Raw genomic sequence first — 19912 nt, 5'->3', positions numbered from 1 at the left:
TTGCATCCTTGAACACGTAAAAGGATATGGCGCCCATGAAATCGACTGTGATTACGAAAAACATAGTAGGCTCATGATTGAGATGGAAAGGCTTCTTGTTATTTGGCTGGAAAACCAGCATCAATGCCATATCCCAACTAGTCTCATGTTAATTCAAGAAAAGGCGAAAAGATTGTTTTATGTTGTTTTTTTTTATTACAGTTTTATTTTTGTCATTTTTCTGTACTATACAGTAATTATGTTCTCCCTTTCATTTTCCTATGGCCTAGTTCTGTTTCTTGATATACGTATGACTTTAGGGTGTTTTAGATTAGGTGAGTAACTTAGGCTATGGTAATTCCGACTTGCATCGAAAATTGCCTTACGTCAGTCCGTAGGAATGGATCTCCGACGTAACTCGAGGACCCCCTGTATATTACATCTTTTGTATGTTATCATAATCAGTTTAACCATATAAATTTGTATACTTTATTAACCTACTTTGCTTATCATACCTAATACTTGCAGTTTTTATGTTATTTCCTATTTAAGAAATAAACAAAAAAAATCACTGTCAGCTATATAACACAGATTGTTTCTTGCCCAAGATGGAAAGCTGGTGAAATATTGTTGTTAAACAATATTGTTACTCATTTATTGTTCAGCAACATGAGCAGCAAATCCATTTAGATTGCTACAGTTCTGTTTTTAAATGCATGAAAGTTTAATAGCTGAAAATATATAGAATTGCCTAGTTGCCATACCATACAAATTTCCTGATTTATTATATATAAAAATAAATAAATATATATATTAATAGAAAGGGGGATGGTAAATCCCTTTATGTTTTTATAGTCGGGTACGAAACTCGGATTGAAATCCATAGAGTTTCATGCAGAAAAAACTATCGGCGAGCCCAAGTGTAAATGATCACTTGGGTAGTACAACACCAGGTAATACATCCCTTTCTATTAACATATTCTCCGGTAAAATAGCTTTTCGGCTTATTAAATATATATGTTATATATTTATTTATTTCGTATCCAAACACAAGTAGTACAGTAGTAAGTTAGTGGTACAACATGATTTACAACAAATTAGGATACATTACAATGAGATCAGCTTAGATTTGGTAGGTGAATTATTATTTCATATTTAATTTAATTATTAAATTATAATTTAATCATATTAAATTATTTCATATTTAATTATTATTCCCTGACCTTACTGGTCAGGGAATAATAATTAAATATGAAAAAAAAAGGAAACTATACATAACTTATATAGAATAAACATGGTCAGATGTTCCTCCAGTATCTTGCACAATCAACTGCTCTTTTTGTGCAGGATATAAAGTCCTCTTTTGTGCAAGGCGATGGAAGAAAGGGACAAGAAAGAAGGTGTTCCATGGACTGGGTTGTCCCACACTCACAATCGTCTGGGCCAGTGAGGTAGCTCCATTTGATGAGGTTTTGTTTGCAGCGTCCTGTCGTTCGAAGTCTGTTGAGGCTTTTCCAAGTATTCCAGTCCAAGTCAGCACCACATGGAAGATGTTCGGCTGTTGGAATACCAGTATTATTTTCAGGATATAGAGCAAGCCATTATTGAAGTCTTGTCTCTGGGAGGTTTTTAGGTGGTTCAACAGTTGCAAAGAAGCCATGTCGGGATCTTAGTCTTTGGGGCACTGCAGTCTGGCCGAATAGTGGGTGGCATTCATCATTCATTTGTCTGCTTCTTGCATCAACTGAGAATGCAGATCTTTGAATTGAAGGGGATGCAATACCAGCCAAAGTATAGAGGTCTTTTAGTGGTGTTGGTTTCAGGCATCCTGTAATTAAGCGGCAGCTTTCATTCAATGCTGGGTCAAGTTTTTCAGCATGGCAGGATCTGTATCATACTGGGCAGGCATATTCAGCAGAAGAATAGCAAAGGGCCAGGCCTAAAAATAATATCATTTAATATTGAAGGTTTCTCCAGTGTCAAGCAAGATCTCATTGCAAATATTTGCAGAGATAATGACTGTGATGTGCGCTGCCTGCAAGAAACTCAGAGGAGAAAGTGCTGTAAGACCTTACATCCATGGCATGAAACTCATCAAAGAAATACCCCACGATAAATCCTAGCTTACACTAGGATTCGCCGAAACTTTTATAGTTTTCTATATATTCAGCATGAAACTCTTTGATTTCTATCTTTGAGTTTCTTATTCGGCTTTGAAATAATGTGGGATTTAATATCCCCTTAATTTAAATATTTTACATCGCCAAAGTGAAGCCTTTTGGCTCTTTATTTCAGTAATGGTAGTGCAATCTTTACAAAAGAGAACTTGATCCCATCGTCATTTATTTTTAATATCAAATCTACACGTGAGAGGTTGCAAAACCACCTATAACACAACAGTGCTATTTTCATATGGGAAGGTTGTCACGAAGAAAGAAGGCATCTGTCGATACATTTCTTGAACAGCTGAAGGTTGTAGTATTAAACATCTGCTTTATCTTATCTGCACCTTTAAGTTATATTTAACTCTTACTTTATGTTCGAGGCCCTATGCTCCACAGGGAGTGAAGAGGATAAGTAAGTAGTACTTTATGTTCTGGCTTTCTTACTTTCACTCACACTCTGCAATTTAACAAATTGATTTATGACTGTACCAGTTACACTACCTATTGAGTGTGAGTTTGTAAGAATCTTAAGTGAAGACAAAGCAGATATTATGCCCCATTAATTCTGGCCTTTGCTTTATATTAGTTGTGGCTCAAACTTATCTCTTATCATAATATAAATATCTTGCCCCTTATTACTCAGAACATGCAGGTTCTTATTGTTTTGGATCAGTGCATTGACAAGTCAGTCTCAATGTGTTTCATAGATCAATTTAATTAAATCAAGAAATCTGTATACACAGCTCATTTTCATTTAAGCATTGATGCAATGAAATTCCAAGTCTTAGGTAATTATAAATGACTATCACAGGCTTAGTTCTACAATACTATCTTGAAATCTAAACATAATTTCTTGTACTTTTACTGGTCATTCTTACCTATAAAAATATTAAACTTTCAAGTATATGCTCAATTAAGTAACCTTACATTTAGTACATGTAGCAATACGCTTATTTACTCTCAGATCAGGTAATTATTGATTTACATCGATAATATTTACACTAATACTAATAATAATAAATTGATCGCAGTGCAAAACACAGAATGTGATCGGTCTGGAAGATATCTTTCTTTGTGCTTACGACGAATTACACATCATATACCTCTTATGTTGAAGTTCCCATTTCTTTCTTCTGTAGGCCTGTTTTCTTCTTTCCTGTTGCTTTTCTTTGTCTTCTGTCATCAATATCCTTTTACCTTTGGATTCTGGTACTTGGCAATGTGGCAGCCTCATCTGTTCGATGAATGCTTTTTCCGATGAACTCTCTGTGGCGACATGTGTCAAATTTCAGACACAAGATGCTCCGGCAACAGACAGTAAAGCTTCACATGGCAGTGGATCCAGGAAAGAAACAGGACTGAAAAAACCCAAGACGTCCCTCTTTCCAATGACCAACATCACACTTTCACATGATGGTGAACCCAGGGAAAAGAAAGCTGAAGACCCTAAGATGCTCTCCTTTGAGATGTGTGAGCTTATATACACCCTGAACTCTGTGCAGCATACATGTGCAATGCTTAAGATTTCCACATATGGAAATGTGCTAGCATCAGGACACGATGACATCACACTTCATGCAATACACATTTTGTTTAAGACAGTTTTGTAATAAAATTATTACATCCAAAGGATTTTTGGTAATTTTACAAGCAATGACAATTCTTTATATATATCTTTCCTTAAACACAATTTTTGTAAAATGAACATTATACATCGTTAATCATGTGAGATTTTAATTAAGATATTAGATATGGAGATTAGATTAAGGCATTAGATATGAAGGTTCTTGAAACTTTTCTCATTTGAGAAACAAATGGTTTTTCAAATGAAGAAGAGGATCAGGATGTGCTGTTGTCTGATAGGGAACTGGCATCCCAGTTGCCAAGGACAGAAGATAAACCATAAGATGGCAGCTGAGTAAGGAGACATCTATACCACAACTGATTAAATATTCTGGAAATGTCAAGACTGCCACATGAGTTTCTCTCAACATTTTTATAGCTTGTCTTGAACGGTGGAGAAAGTTGGCTACATCTGCTGTGGTGTGAGAGTGCTACAATTCATATTGGTGATCACTAATTAATTGGGGGGATCTCCAAGTAATGAATAAGTTAGCTGTTAACTAACTTATTCATTACCTTCTCTATTGTTTTTGTTTTTGAGAGGATTGAGGTAAGGGAAATAGAAGTGTGATAGCATGTGCTGCTACTACAAAAGGAGACTTATTGACATCACTTTTAAACATTCTTGGTGTCTTTCTAGTGCAAGATCAGAGGAGGCATATAGTGGGATGTTCTTCTTGGTAAATACAAGGTGATTTTCCATACTGTTTATACATAAGTGGGAGAAAAAGACTGATGTGAGGATTTTAGCATTATGTTTGGTTGATGTTTCATTGGTGCATTTTTCATGCAATTTCATTTAGTTGAGATGAAAGCATGTATGCAGTTATATAAGAAGCTGTGTCCAATAGCCTTTATAAGAAACCAGAATACCTACTGTGGTGTGAGCGTGATGTAGATTTTCTGCATTTGGTCCTTTCAAAGTTAGATTAGATTTGCTGATTGTTTTTTAACAGATGTTTGTGATGCAGTGCAGTCTAAATGTAAAGTTTGTGTTTTTAACTTGAGTGGAAGAGTAGAAATCATAGATAATTCTTTTTTTTTTTTTTTATGTGAATCCCACACATTATAGGCCATTAGTGTATAACAGATTAATATTAGCACTTTGGGTGGGATAAGGGATAGTCCACAAATCCTGCTCTAGAGACAAAACATGAATTTTTTTTTTAAGCTGCTTCAGATTTTGTGTAAACACAGTGATGGTTTTACACTAGGCAGTGGAATTCATCTACTATCTAAAGATCAAAAACCCTGCTCTAGAGACAAAACATAAAACTTTTTCAAGCCACTTTCGACCTTCAATAAGTGGGGGGTGGTGGTCTCACACTGGTCAGTGAAGTCCATCTCCCATATCAATCCCAAACATCCATGCCTACGGCAGGATATTCAAACCTTCACCCTGTTAGTTGAAGAGCGCATATTGTGGTGACTGTTCAGTATTTGACATTGTTAGTAGCATATACTGATGCCAGAATGGAATACTGGTTGGGATTTCTAGAATTGTTTGCAGGACTAGCTTGCTTTGCAATTATATGGCATGGAACCCTTAGCAAAATATACCGTATCTGAGTCTGAATTCACCTAAATACAGTAATACCTTTCATAATGTGGTTAGCAGGTGCTGAAGAAGTTACATGCTCTGCAAAACTGCACTGTTTAAAACATTATCATAACATATTATAGCTTAATGCATTCCAAATAATTGCAGTATTGGTGGGAAAATAATAATTATGCATCATTTGTCTACTGCAATCTCACCAGAAATACTAATGCACACAAAAAAATTAAAAAGGATTAAAATAAAAGAAAAATATAGTAAAGATTTTTATTGTTTATAATTGAACACGAGGTTTTATTTTCAAATACTCTATTTAAACAGTGCAGTTTACATAGATTTTTTTTCTTCATTTTCTGCATTCTTATTCTTGTAACATCAAGTAGCATTTTGCAATGCTTTCCGAACTTTAATGCTTCATGTGATTTTAGGATTGGCATCCATAAGAAAATCAAAAGCTCATTTAACCTCCCTACTGACGAGGTGGATGAAATACTGAAACCAAATTACACTTCTTATCCATGTTATTCAATAGGTGTTACAAAATCTTATCCAGATTTAGCTGGACATCTATAGATAATATAGCCAGTTGCAGGGTTAATTAGAATTCTTTCATATGCGCTTCAGCAACAGTTCATCTAATTTACTTCCTCTTCTTCATGTTTTTTTGTAGTTTTTGTTGTAGCATTAGCCATTTACATTTGTTAGGTTCACATGCTTTGATGCATTTCCTCTTCCCTTGTAATTGTGTGTAAAAGGTTACTTGTATAAAATTTTGCAGAGCAACCACGACTTTGCTGCATCGAAATTGAAATAATACTAAAGCAGTGGTCGATATCGACCCCCAGGGGTCGATATAACATTGTTAGGGGTCAATTCGGGCTCAGAGGTCGATAAAAATAATATAAGATATCATTGTATGGGTAATATTTAATTCGGTTAACTTGAATTATCTCCATATTGAATGACAACGCAATTAAGAGTGAATCGTGGGAACAGCGACATGAATAGGACCTGTAAGATGGAGCAAGGTCATGAAAATAGTTACGGAGGCCAATCAAGTAGGCCCAAATGACGTATTTACCAACAAGCATCTTTTTTGCTTATCCTATTATAATTACATAATACTAAAATAGAGGGGGCTCGATAAAAAGTCAAGAAACTCTTGAAGGGGTCGACGGTCAAAGAAGTTTGGCGATCCCTGTACTAAAGGGTGCATCGATACAGCTGTTACTTTGATATACTAAATCACTGTGCTATTGTTTTAGTAGAGCTGTAATATTAATGCAGTACAGTGCTGTACTACTTGTAAAAATGTTTCCCATGTTAAAAGTTATAAACCAAGCTATAGTGAAACCTGCACTATGCAATGTATTGCTGTATATGCAGATGTTTTTTTTTTTTTAATAGTATTTTGAAGTTAATTTATCATATGCACAGATTTTTGTGAATAGACTATTGTTCTCAGATTTGGTCCCCAGGATTTGAAGGGGATAAATTAACTGTGGAAAGGGTACAAAGACGGATAACAAAGATGGTTTCAGGACTGTACAATTTTAGTTATGAGGATCGGCTGAGGGAATGTGGACTGCAGAGTTTGGTGGATAGAAGAAGGAGAGGTGATATGATTGAGACTTTTAAACTGTTGAGAGGTGGTTACAGGGTTGACACTGGGGAGTTCTTTCACTTGGTTGAACAGCAGGAAGGAGTGATGACAAGAGGCCATCCCTGGAAGTTACGAAAGGAAACTGTGAGCACGAGGGTGAGGAGTGGTTTCTTTGCATGGAGGGTGGTTGAATGCATTGCCTGATGGAGTGGTGAGAGCGAGAACGGTTAATGAGTTTAAGGAGTGGTATGATAGACTTTTGGTTTCTTAGGGGGGGACCTCCCCTTGAAGAGTCTTTTGACTCCATGGAGGCCTGAATAATAATAATAATAATCTATTTCAGTTGCGATCGACAGTATGAGAAATTGATATTTTAACTGATATTAAGAAAGATGTTATCTCTTTGGGGGATCCTATAGATGATGAGTTAAGTTTTACTGATGATGAATATATATGGATATCTATTTAAAGTAACCAACATTAAAAAAACAATTTAATATTTACTTAAAATCTGTTGTAGCTTAGGTAAATGTATCTATTAATAATGGCTTTTTATGGACAATAAGTAATGTTTCATCTTCATAATTAAGAGGGAGATGTTAAAAACCCATTTTAAGCCTTTCGGCTTATCTTTGTATCATCTTCATATTAAATTTGACTGAATTGTTGGTTAGATCAATGGTTGGTTGCAAAATGTAGAATAAGAGTGGTCAATATATTGTCCTTGTTAAATTCCACACTCAACCTCAGTAAATTATAGTAGACATTATTATATTCTTCTTTTAATCCTTTTCCCAGGTGTAAGCAAAGGTTACTCATGAAGTATGAATAGACTTCTTGTGTATGAAACTGTTGACTTGACATCAATTTCCCCAGAATCTAACAATTTGCATTGTTAGATTCTGCTATGACAATTTGCTATACATTGTGAGAGTCCAGGGAAAAGCAGTTCACCCTTTCCTTCAGACATGTACATTGCTATGCATTATGCGAATGGTCATTACACAGATTAGTTTCAGCTATGAGGTTTCATCAGTGGGAGACAGAGGAATATACTTGAAGACACTGAGAATAACTGTTCTGGCATGATGGATTGATTGTACCTGTGCCCTTTATCCCTTTTTTGGATTTGCAACAAAATTTCTGGATTAAGGAATATTATTGAACACTTGGCTTGACCACTGTGGGCTATTGACTATCAGTGAGTCTTTTTCTTTTCTTTTTTTATAAGAGAATAAAAAACAAACAAAAAAACCTACTTGTTCGGTATGATTTTTTTGGGATGTTTGTCCTGAGGTATTCGTTTTAGTCTCCTGCTAGGTGATAGACAATAATGGGCTTGGCATATTATTGAGTCTTTGGCTTGCTCGTTTTGGGCATTTGGCAGTGGGTTTAAAAAAAATGTGCTTATTCAGCATGATTTTGGGACATTTATGTTTTGCGCAATCCTGCTCACTGTAGTCTTATCGCTTGGCAGATTAGTGGGTTAGGGCAGAAAGCAGCATTTGCAATGAATTTTGCAGCCTTTTTGCTTAGGAAAGTTTTGATCTATGGGATATAAGTTTCTCAGTAAAGTTGTATGTTTCTCTCAAACAATGGCTTGTTAAGCGCTATTCATAAACATTTCTTTTGGATAATCAGTAGTTTGTTAACGTTTGAATCCGCTGTGTGACTCCATGAGTGAACCATACATCATGACTGGCCTGAGATGCATCTTGTATAACACCAGTTTGAGTTTTTTGCTTAGCTGGCTACAACAATTCAGTAATGGGTATAGCTGTCTCATTGCCCTGTTTGCTTTTCAGCAGACATGATCGATGTGAGTTGTAAAGCAAAGCTCTTTATCTAGTTGTACCACTAAGTATTTGGCTACTGGTTGCCATGGAATGGGGGTGCCAAACACATCTTCATCCTCCAGGGGCACTCATCTTGTGAATAGCACTGCAGTGCCCTTGTCTGCATTAACATCAGTTAGCTATTTTTTGAATCATTATTCTAGTACTGAGACTGCATTTTGCAGTTTGTCGGTTGCCAATCTAGGTTACATGGAGCAGACCATTATTAAAGTATCATCATGGTGACAACTGTGCATGAAATGCACGCTACATGGATATCAAAGAGCAGAGGTAATAGCAGGGAACCCTGGGGGATATCTGCAGTGATGTTGGGTTCAGACAATCTAATTCTCTAGAACTTCACTCTGAGTTTGCGATCACTGGAGTAGTTTGGTAAGTTTGACCACTCCTAGTGGGAATTTTGACCTACAGGAGTTTGAAAAGAAGCCCATTGTGCCATATTTTGTCGAATGCTTTGACAATGTCCAGAATGATTGCCCCTTGGTGCTGCTTACAGTTGAACCCTTCCCTGATGTTTTCCATGACTTTGTGAACTTGTTCTATGGAGTGGTTCTCATGAAATCCAAATTGCTCATCAGAGATGAGATTTAATTCTTTATTGACTTTCTGCAGTGTTATTAGTATTGCCCTGTCAGCTATTTTTCTTAGGCAGGAAAGCAGGCTGATTGGGCAATATTTTGGGGAAGGTGTGTTGCTTTTCCTTGTTTTGGAATTAAGATCACATCTGCTATTTTCCATTGTGCAGGGAAGTAGTGATATCTTAATATTGCATTAATAATAGCAGCAATGTGCATTACGGCTTTATGTGGTAGGCATTTGATGATTTTGTTAGAAATCTCATCTTTTGATAGTTTTTAAGTGCATATCAAACTTCGTTTGTAGCTGTATTGTACTTAATCCTATTTGTACATTACCCACAGAATACTTAATGGTATTCTGTGGTAATGTCACTTCGCTCTGTTCTTTTCACAGATCAGGTTTTTAATATTGTCCAGAAGCTAGTCAGAGTTTGTGCATGGCACATCCACAGTGGCAGCTGTTAATGTAGTTGTTATCTGCTTTTCTGACTTGACATTTAATCATCAATTTTTTTCCTTCGAGTTGATCATTGGAATTGGGCCAAGAGATTCATGTAGAGCAGCCATTAATTTTATCCAGTTGATGGTTGGACAAAATCTGGGTTATTTTCATGTTGTAAACCTAGTTAGTGTAAAACTGGGTTGTGGTCAGAGCTGAGGTTATCCATTGCACTTATTTGGTATTGTTGCACAATATTTTGTGCTATCACTATGTCAAGGACATCAGGAAGTCCTGCCACATTGTAGTATTGTGTGTTCTGGAGGTCCTATGATTACCATGTTTCTGATGGCAGCAAAGTCATTGAGGGTGCTACTGTTTCGATTTGTAGTTCTGCTATTCCAGACAGTGTGCTTAGCATTTAGGTTTCCTGCTACTGGCACTGCTTTGTTTGTGGCTAGAATTTCAGTCAAGTCTGATTCTAATAACTGTTTATTTGGAGAGTTATATATATGTACTATATTTTCAGTTGACCTGCATTTGCAGTTTGGACCTCCACTCCTTCGATTTCTCTGTTAGTAATGCAGGATTTATAATTTCATTGTGTTCTATGCTGGACTTAACAATATGGCTGCTCCCTCCCTCCCTCCCCAGGCATTGGTCTGTCGTTGTGGTATAGAACACAGTTCCTGAGTTTTGGGATATCACCCTTTGACATCTGTCAAAGGTGCGTTTCATGTATAAGGATTACCTCAGCTCTATAGCATCATAAATTTCTTGTAGTTCGTGCATTTTGTTTCGTTTCCTAGACCACTGGCATTCCAGAACACAATCTGTAGAGAATTTGGCCTTGTACATGTGTTAGCCATTGACTAGTGCAGTGAGAATTGTTTGTGTATTCCTGGCTGGGATTTGCTTTCCTGAACCCGAACATTTGGTCCAGAGTAGTTGCTACAACTGCAGCTTTGCTGGATTTGGTTTAACATTGGAGTTCGTTTTTTCCTGCAGTTTTTGAAGCCATCATCTCTACATACAAGGCACATGCTTGGGTGGTTTATTGTGCCATTGGGAAGTTATCATCATTTGATGTTGGTATCTATTCAGATGTTTATTTCATATTTTATTATTATTATATAGAAAGCTTCATAGCATCTGATAACCACTGGGGAAGGCCTAGACCATCCACATAATGCCTTCCATACCTCTCCTTGAACACATTTGCCGACAAAACATTTACAATAGATTCTGGCAACTTATTTCATTCATATACTCTCCAAGCAAGAAATGTAGTCGTGAGACATGTACTAACCACACTCTCATTCAAGTCTAAGGTATGGTCTCTTGTTCTGTTACCTCCCCCATTCCACCTAAGTGCTGAAAAATTTTCTCTGCATTAGTCCTACCAAACTCTTTTAGTAACTTCAGTTCTAGGGCCACTATTTAATTTGCATATTAATGATATAGGATAAGATTTAAGTGGTGATATTCAGTTTGGTTGCTGATGATGCAAAAGTGGAGAGAGCAATAGTTGATAAAGGTGATGTTAATATACTGCTGGATGATTTAAATAAATTGGCATTGTGGTACAAATATAATAGTTGTCAATTTAGTGTTGCAAAATGTAAGTTTATACATTTCTGGATGAAAAGATTTCATACTTGTATCGCATTGATGGTGCTGGATTGCAGGACATTTAGCACTGGGGACTTGGGGTAATGGTGGACAGAGTTCAGAACACATACTACAAAAGTTGGCAGAATAGCTCAAAAGATTATTTGGATTAAATACCTAGCTTTTTTGCATTTTAAACCTTCCAGATTGCGTACCTTTTGTTTGGTGAACTCGTTGATCCTGTTCATTATGTTGAATTTTTTCTTGACAATTATTCATAAGACTATTACACTTTTTTTTTTATAATCTTTGTCAAGTAGCTTTATTTTATCCTCCTACATGTTTCCCCAATCTTTTTCTATTGGCATTCTCAGGGAATACAAACTAGTAAGCTAAAATGAAGGTTACAGACTAAGTTATAACTGATAGTTCTAATTCATACAAAAAATTGGTATTGTGCGTGTCTCATTAACGTGATTTATTCGTTATGGCTCATTACGTAATTGTTATGAAAGTTCATTTCTTTGATGTTTAATGATCTGATAAAAGTTTTCCAAGTTTAGGTTTTCAGTTTTACGGGCGACTGTAGCTGCTTCTTTAAAGGTTCTTGAATGGTAGTTATCTTCTATGTATGGCATAAGTCTCTTATCCCACTCAATGTGATGGTTAGTAGAGGCAAAGTGGCATTAAAGGCCTGAAATGTCTTGTCTGTTATTTCTGACATATCCTATGTGTTCTTTCTTTCTCGTTTCAAAGCTTCTAGAGGTCTGACCTACGTAACTAATACCACATGAGCAAGGTATATTATATACTCCAGAGTACTTGTAGAATGGGTGAGGATCTTTCGGTGATCTTAAAAATTTCCAAATAGTGTTGATTGGTTTGAATGCCACTCTGATCTTATGTGGTTTTAAAAGGTTAGCTAATTTTTTGGAAAGGTTGCTGACAAAAGGAATCGTAATTGTACTGATGTATTGGACATCCTCACGTTGTCGATGTGGTATATCAGTAAAGAGAATCTTGTTATAGAGTCTTTTTGGGTAACCATTTAAAGAAAGTTCTCTGGATATTGTGGTTAATTCCGTTAGTAGGTCATCCTTGTCTGTCGTATACTGTATAGCTCTTTTCTTGAGACTATGGATAATGCTAAGTTTCTGAGCTATGTGATGAGCTGAGTTGAAATGGAGGTAACGTCCAGTATTTGTAGGTTTTCTGTATACAGATAGGTTGATACTATTATTGGATTGTTTCTTTATTAAAATGTCAAGGAATGGCAATTTTTTATCTTTTTCCATTTCTAATGTGAATTTGATGGTATTGTGGAAACTATTGATTTGGTTGAGGTAATTCATTAGTTCTTCTTTTGTATGATCCCAAATGATAAAGATGTCATCCACATATCTGTACCGAATTTTCGGTTTTGGAATGATCTGGGTTAAGATTTTTTTCTCTAGATCTTCCATGAATAAGTCAGCACAAGGAGGTGATAGGGGCGCTACCCATAGCTAATCCAGTGAGTTGCTTGTAGATCTTTTTTTGCCAAATAAAATAGTTAGAAGTTAAATAGTGATTGAACAAAGTAGTGATGTTTTTTGGGAACAAGTTGTCTAAGATGTTGATGACTTCAACCACTGGAATGTTAGTAAACAGAGATGTAATGTCCAGGCTTGCTAGTATGTCCTCTTCAAAATAGGGATGTTTTTTATTTTATCTATAAAATGTTTCAAGTTTTTAATATAAGTATCCGAGACGTGAATGTGTTGTTGTAAAATCTTCGCCAGATACTTTGACAGTTGGTAAGTGGGAGAATAGATTCCATCAACTATTGGACGTAATGGTATACCTTCTTTATGAATTTTTGGAAGGCCATACAATCTAGGAATAAGCGAGTGCATAGATTTTATTTTTTTTATAATTTCTATAGGCCAGTTATTCATTCCACGTAATAATTCATTGGTGTCATTATGGTTTTTTGTGGTAGGATCTCTACTGAGAACTTCATATACCGACCTGTCAGATAATAGATTTTTAATTTTTTCTTCATAATCTGAAGTATTTAATATTTTGAAGAGGATATACTAGCAAGCATGGACATTACATCTCTGTTTACTAACATTCCAGTGGTTGAAGTCATCAACATCTTAGACAACTTGTTCCCAAAAAACATCACTACTTTGTTCAATCACTATTTAACTTCTAACTATTTTATTTGGCAAAAAAAGATCTACAAGCAACTCACTGGATTAGCTATGGGTAGCCCCCATCACCTCCTTGTGCTGACTTATTCATGGAAGATCTAGAGAAAAAAATCTTAACCCAGATCATTCCAAAACCGAAAATTTGGTACAGATATGTAGATGACATCTTTATCATTTGGGATCATACGAAAGAAGAACTAATGAATTATCTCAACCAAATCAATAGTTTCAACAATACCATCAAATTCACATTAGAAATGGAAAAAGATAAAAAACTTCCATTCCTTGACATTTTAATAAAGAAACAATCCAATAATAGTATCAACCTATCTGTATACAGAAAACCTACAAATACTGGACGTTACCTCCATTTCAACTCAGCTCATCACATAGCTCAGAAACTTAGCATTATCCATAGTCTCAAGAAAAGAGCTATACAGTATATGACAGACAAGGAAGACCTACTAACGGAATTAACCACAATATCCAGAGAACTTTCTTTAAATGGTTACCCAAAAAAGACTCTATAACAAGATTCTCTTTACTGATATACCACATTGACAACGTGATGACGTCCAATACATCAGTGCAATTACGATTCCTTTTGTCAGCAACCTTTCCAAAAAATTAGCTAACCTTTTAAAACCACATAAGATCAGAGTGGCATTCAAACCAATCAACACTATTCGGAAATTTTTAAGATCACCGAAAGATCCTCACCCATTCTACAAGTACTCTGGAGTATATAATATACCTTGCTCATGTGGTATTAGTTACGTAGGTCAGACCTCTAGAAGCTTTGAAACGAGAAAGAAAACACATAGGATATGTCAGAAATAACAGACAAGACATTTCAGGCCTTTCATGCCACTTTGCCTCTACTAATCATCACATTGAGTGGGATAAGAGCCTTATGCCATACATAGAAGATAACTACCATTCAAGAACCTTTAAAGAAGCAGCTACAGTCGCCCGTAAAACTGAAAACCTAAACAAGAATCAAGGTCTAATTTTACCAGAAATTTGGAAAACTTTTATCAGATCATTAAACATCAAAGAAATGAATTTTAATAACAATTACGTAATGAGCCATAACGAATAAATCACGTTAACGAGACACGCACAATACCAATTTTTTGTATGAATTAGAACTATCAGTTATAACCTAGTCTGTAACCTTCATTTTAGCTTACTAGTTTGTATTCCCTGAGGATGGCTATAGAAAAAGATTGGCGAAACATGTAGGAGGATAAAATAAAGCTACTTGACAAAGATTATAAAAAAAAAGTGTAATAGTCTTATGAATAATTGTCAAGAAAAAATTCAACATAATGAACAGGATCAACGAGTTCACCAAACAAAAGGTACGCAGATTATTTGGATGTTGAAATCACAGTAACAATAAACATAGGAAGATTATTATCCCTCTTTATAAGGCTATGATTCAGAAGCATTATTACTGCTGTGCAGAGATTTAGTCACCTTGTTTTCTTAGGAATCAGAGTATGGTGGAGAGGATTCAGAGACAAGTGACCAAGCTGGTAATAGATCTGTGGAATGCTCCCTGCGATGATAGGTTGCAGGTGTGTATGTGGTTTGCAAAATTTTAGTTGATTGGCAGAAGAGGAGATATAATAGAAACTTGTTTTTAAAGGGGTTCTATAAGATTGACATAAAAGAAATTTTTCAATACATGATGAATAGAGAAAAAACTAGGGGCCATCCCCAAAAGTTATGTAAATGTAGGGTTAGTCAGCATGTGCAGATTAGATATTTTGCCTGGAGAGTTTTGAATGATTGGATGGATAGCCAGAATTAGTAGTGACCACTCTTGACAGTGAGTGAGTTTAAAAAGGTATGATAGGTATTGTGTGCATAAATGGGGTGGATCTTCCGTGATGAGTCTGCTGACTCCATTGAAATACTGTTAATTCATCTCTTCACATCTAATCATGTTTCATATATTTGATTTGCCAGCAAAGGTTGGTCGATTGGTAGAGCCTCTGCTATTAATGGCTTGCAAAAAGTTAAGCAAGTTTGAGCATGGTTAGTAGTTGGAAGGGTATCAATCATTCGATGCTGTTGGCACACTCTCCTTCGATGAGGCTTTGGACTCCCTGACCAAAAATGAAATCAGAAAGGTGTATACCAAATTTGTTAATTTGGCAATCACCATTAAGATAAAATTTCCAAGAGTGAGTTGGAGGAACTTCAGTGTTAAGATTTCCCTGACCACATGCTTAATAGTTAAACAGTAAAACACCTTAATATGCAGAAATAATTATAGTATAAAAATTTAATGAGGAAAAATTTAAATAGCCAAAAATTTTAATAAAAAGCCGAAAGAATCAAGTATATATAATATATAATATTAATACTGCAATAAGAAATAAATTCATTAAAAATATTGCATGATATGATAGGACGGCTCCATTGAAAAAAGCAATGCTTATTTCATAAAGGTTGATTTATAATAATGAATATGCTGCCATTACATAGTGAGAGCTTTTTATTTAAAGATTCATATTCTCATATAAATGGCATAGTAATTTTAGAAAGGAGTGTGCTGCTTATGATTTAGATGATTTCTGTCTACTTAGGGTAGAATAGTATTGCTGTAATACCAGTAAAAAAAATAAAATTTCCATTCTGTTGTGAGCTTGAAGCTATCTTGTATGAGGTTGTGTCTAACAAGATATTGGTATATTTTTACAGGCCTAGTGGATTAGTTGCTGGTGACAATGAAATGCATCACCAAATCAGTCTGATGGGTAATAAATGATTAATTATTATGACTTTAATTTATTTCGTATAATAGCAGTGAAATCTCATGAGAAAAATGCAACAAAACTCATTTAGCTGTTGCAAGACAACTTCCTCAAGCAGCATGTGACAGAAGAAACTTGAGGTCAAAGAGTGTTAGATCCGATTATAGTGCCAAGCAGGTTTCAATTAAAGTTGCGACTGTTCTGTCTCCATTTGGTAATTATATTGTGTCTATGTGGGAAGTGGTTAAGTATATGAATGTTCCATTCAGAAGAGGGTGGTACATGTTGAACTGAAAAACAAATTATGACCAACTGAGTTGCATAATAGATTCAGTCCCATGATATTGATTGATGGATTAGAAGGATACCAGCAGTGAATGAGAAGCATTTTAAAAAAATACTTAAATGTTGAAATCTTGGAATGTCCTACAATTTGAAGAATAAAATGATAGGATTGAAATGTGCAATGTTATTAATCAGAAGATTCTTAAGAAAAATATGATATGGAAGTAATGTCTGTTCGTAAGGATGATTATTTCTATAAAAATCATAAAGCACTGACCAGAAGAGTTAGAAGTATTGTATCGAAAGCAAAGTTTGAATATGAAAAGAAACTGGCTTTGCAAGGTAAAGACAACCTAAAAGTAATCTAACATTATGCTGCAAACTGAAAGAATGAATGAATGTGAAAGCATAATACCGAGTGGTATTTAGCGTATCCGCTCTCCTGCCAAAAGGCTGTGGGTTCGAATTCCACCATGGGCATGGATGTCCGTGAAAGCACTAGTGATGGTAGTTGGTGTTAGATGAAGGTTGGTGGAGTAGTGAGACGGAGTTGTAGAGTTGAATGGTTGTTGAACCTTTTTTACAGGTAATTGACAATACACATGCTGTGCGAGGAATAACAGTTCCTTCAGCTGTAAAGGAATATACATCATCAGCATATAGTGGGAACTTTGAAGGATAATGCTTCCTAAAATAAAAATAATAAAAAAATATTTCTTGGTATTTTGGAAAAATTCAGAAAAGCAGTGGATTAACCATTAATGTGGACAAGACAAAATTAAAAGTTTTTGGAAAGTGGGATCTTGGAGGCATTCCTTTTAGACTAACGTCTAAGTGAGAATCCCTCATTATACTTGGAATTCCCTTCTCCACTTACCTAATATTACCATTTCAAGAACTTGTATACATGAACACTGAAACCTTAGAAACTGGGCCACTTTCCTTTTCTTTTAAAATCACAGTGCTTAAAAGCATAATCTTTCCTGCTCAGTTGTACATAACAAATATTACAAACATCACAGAAGCTGAAAAAAGGCAGTTATATAGTAAACCTGTGCAATTTTTTTGGTCCTGCCTACACTATTCCCACCCCTGTCATACCTATATGGCTCAATTGCAACATCACCCACAGAAAAAGCTGACCTCCCGGCTTCACACTTTGCCTCCAATGCACACATAACTGACAATGGCAGATGTCCTCCAGTCATTCCAACTACCCAACACACAATGCCCCTTGTATCCTTTTGCCAAAAGAGATCATAAACCTGTTGTCTAAATTAGACACAAAAAAGTTTCCTGGCCCTGATGGCATTCCTCCAATTGTCGTGAAGGTCTGTGCACCAGAACTGACTCCTATCCTATTACCCATGTACATACTCTCTTATTCCACTGGTATATATTCTAAAGCCTGGAAACTGGCTTGTATTCAACCTATTCCTAAAAAGGGTGACAAATTACTGCATCTAACTACCGGCCTATGTCACTTACCTCAGTCCTATCTAAAGTGATGGAGAAAACCATTAACTCTCAACTGCTAACCTTGAAGGTATCCAGCTATTAAGTGACCACCAGTATGGACTCCATCGATGCCGATCAAGGAGATCTACTCTCATATATCACTCATCGCTCGACAAATGATATGGAGAAATTTGGCGAATCCCAAGTAGTTGCACTTTTTATACTAAGCCTTTGACTGGTCTGGCACAAACACTTACTAAGCAAACTCCCATCATTTGGACTGTCTGAGAAATTCTGGAGATGGATTGCCAGCTTTCTGTCTGGACACACACTATGCGTGTGTGATGATGATTGATGACTCCCTATCCTCTCACTATCCAACTAATGCTGGGGTCCCACAAGGTTCAGTTCTCTCACCGACCCTCTTCCTTCTATATATCAATAACCTGCTTCAGTTGACCTCGCACTCAGTACACAGTTTTACAGTTGACGGCACATTACACTCCTCCCTTTCATTAGACAAACTCTACTCTATACAACTCACCTCAACCAATAAAACCCCAACCACCACTGCCCTTAATTCTGACCTCCAAGCCATCCTCCAATGGGACTCAGATAACCTCGTCAACTTCAACACAAGTAAAACCCAGTTTTGTCCCATTTCTTACAAAAAAGAACCGTTTTCCCACAGCATTATTTTTGATAACACTCAAATTCCCAGACAAGATGTGATTTCTCTTCTTGAATTACCCTGACATCAAGCCTATAGAGATCTATAAGTTAGTAAGTGGTTGTTATAGGGTGAATGTTTGAGAGGTTCTATAGAAAACAGTGGGATATCAGGGGGGAGAATCAGAGGTCATCCCTGGAAACTGTATAAAGAGGAGTGTGAATGAGAGGGAAGCAGGTTTTTTTTTGCATGCAGAGTTGTGAATGATTGGAATGCCTTGCCTTAGAGTGTGGTGTCTGCAGAGTATTTGAGTGTGTTTAAAGCACGGTATGATGAGCTGTGTGTATGATAAAAGGACTTCCTAGATTAGTCTTTGATTCCATGGGGGTCTTGGATAATAATAATAATATATTATCTATTCCTACACTTTTTGCAAAATCCGAATAGATCACTGTATATGATTCTTCCTTATCCAACACATTTGTTACCTTATCATAAAACATAAGCGGATTTCTGAAACAAGACTTGCCCTTCACAAACCCATATCATATAGAAACTTATGTTCATCAACCCAATCCTGTATTCTATTTTCAACCTACATTATGCAATATTCACCAGAGGGAGATAAAATTGTCTCTTTTTACCATGAGAGATATTTAAATGGTTCCATCCTCTTAGTTCAGTGGGGTCTTATGGTCAATTGCTGGGATGATTGGAGAGCAGTCCCAGGCAACTCAAGATGTTTAACTCAGATAAGGCTAACCACTGAATATCAGTCATCTTTGCACTTTAGTTTTAATTGGTCTTTTGGTTGTTCATCTGCATGAGACTGGTGAAAAAGGAGAAAAGGCCTGTATTCTTTTATATCATCATATAGCCAAAGACTATCAGTTTTCCTTTTTCACAAGTGACAGTGTTATCAGTACTATCAGGTTTTCTTGCACTTGCTATACTAACTACTCTAGACCTATGATGCACACTCATTTGCTTTTTCAACTCAATAAAGGATTTAACTGGTCTGGGTAGTGACCCTTCCCATAATGCATGGCATTTTGCATGTCCGTAGGGATATGTGTGTTGCATTATGGGATACTAAGGCAATTAATGTGAAGTCATTAGCC

At 36.0% G+C, this 19912-nt stretch overlaps 1 protein-coding gene across 7 annotated transcripts in view; it reads left to right on the top strand.

Annotated features, from left to right (window-relative positions):
- Window positions 1-19912, top strand: part of gwl (serine/threonine-protein kinase greatwall) — a 524263-nt gene that overhangs the window by 241709 nt on the left and 262642 nt on the right. The gene's annotated exons all lie outside the window — the stretch shown is intronic.

This window comes from Typopeltis vanoorti, chromosome 15, assembly GCF_054136105.1.
Source record: "Typopeltis vanoorti isolate ZY-2024b chromosome 15, IOZ_Tvanoo_1.0, whole genome shotgun sequence".
NCBI classification, from domain to species: domain Eukaryota; kingdom Metazoa; phylum Arthropoda; class Arachnida; order Uropygi; family Thelyphonidae; genus Typopeltis; species Typopeltis vanoorti.
This window is presented reverse-complemented; position numbering and strand designations above follow the sequence as displayed.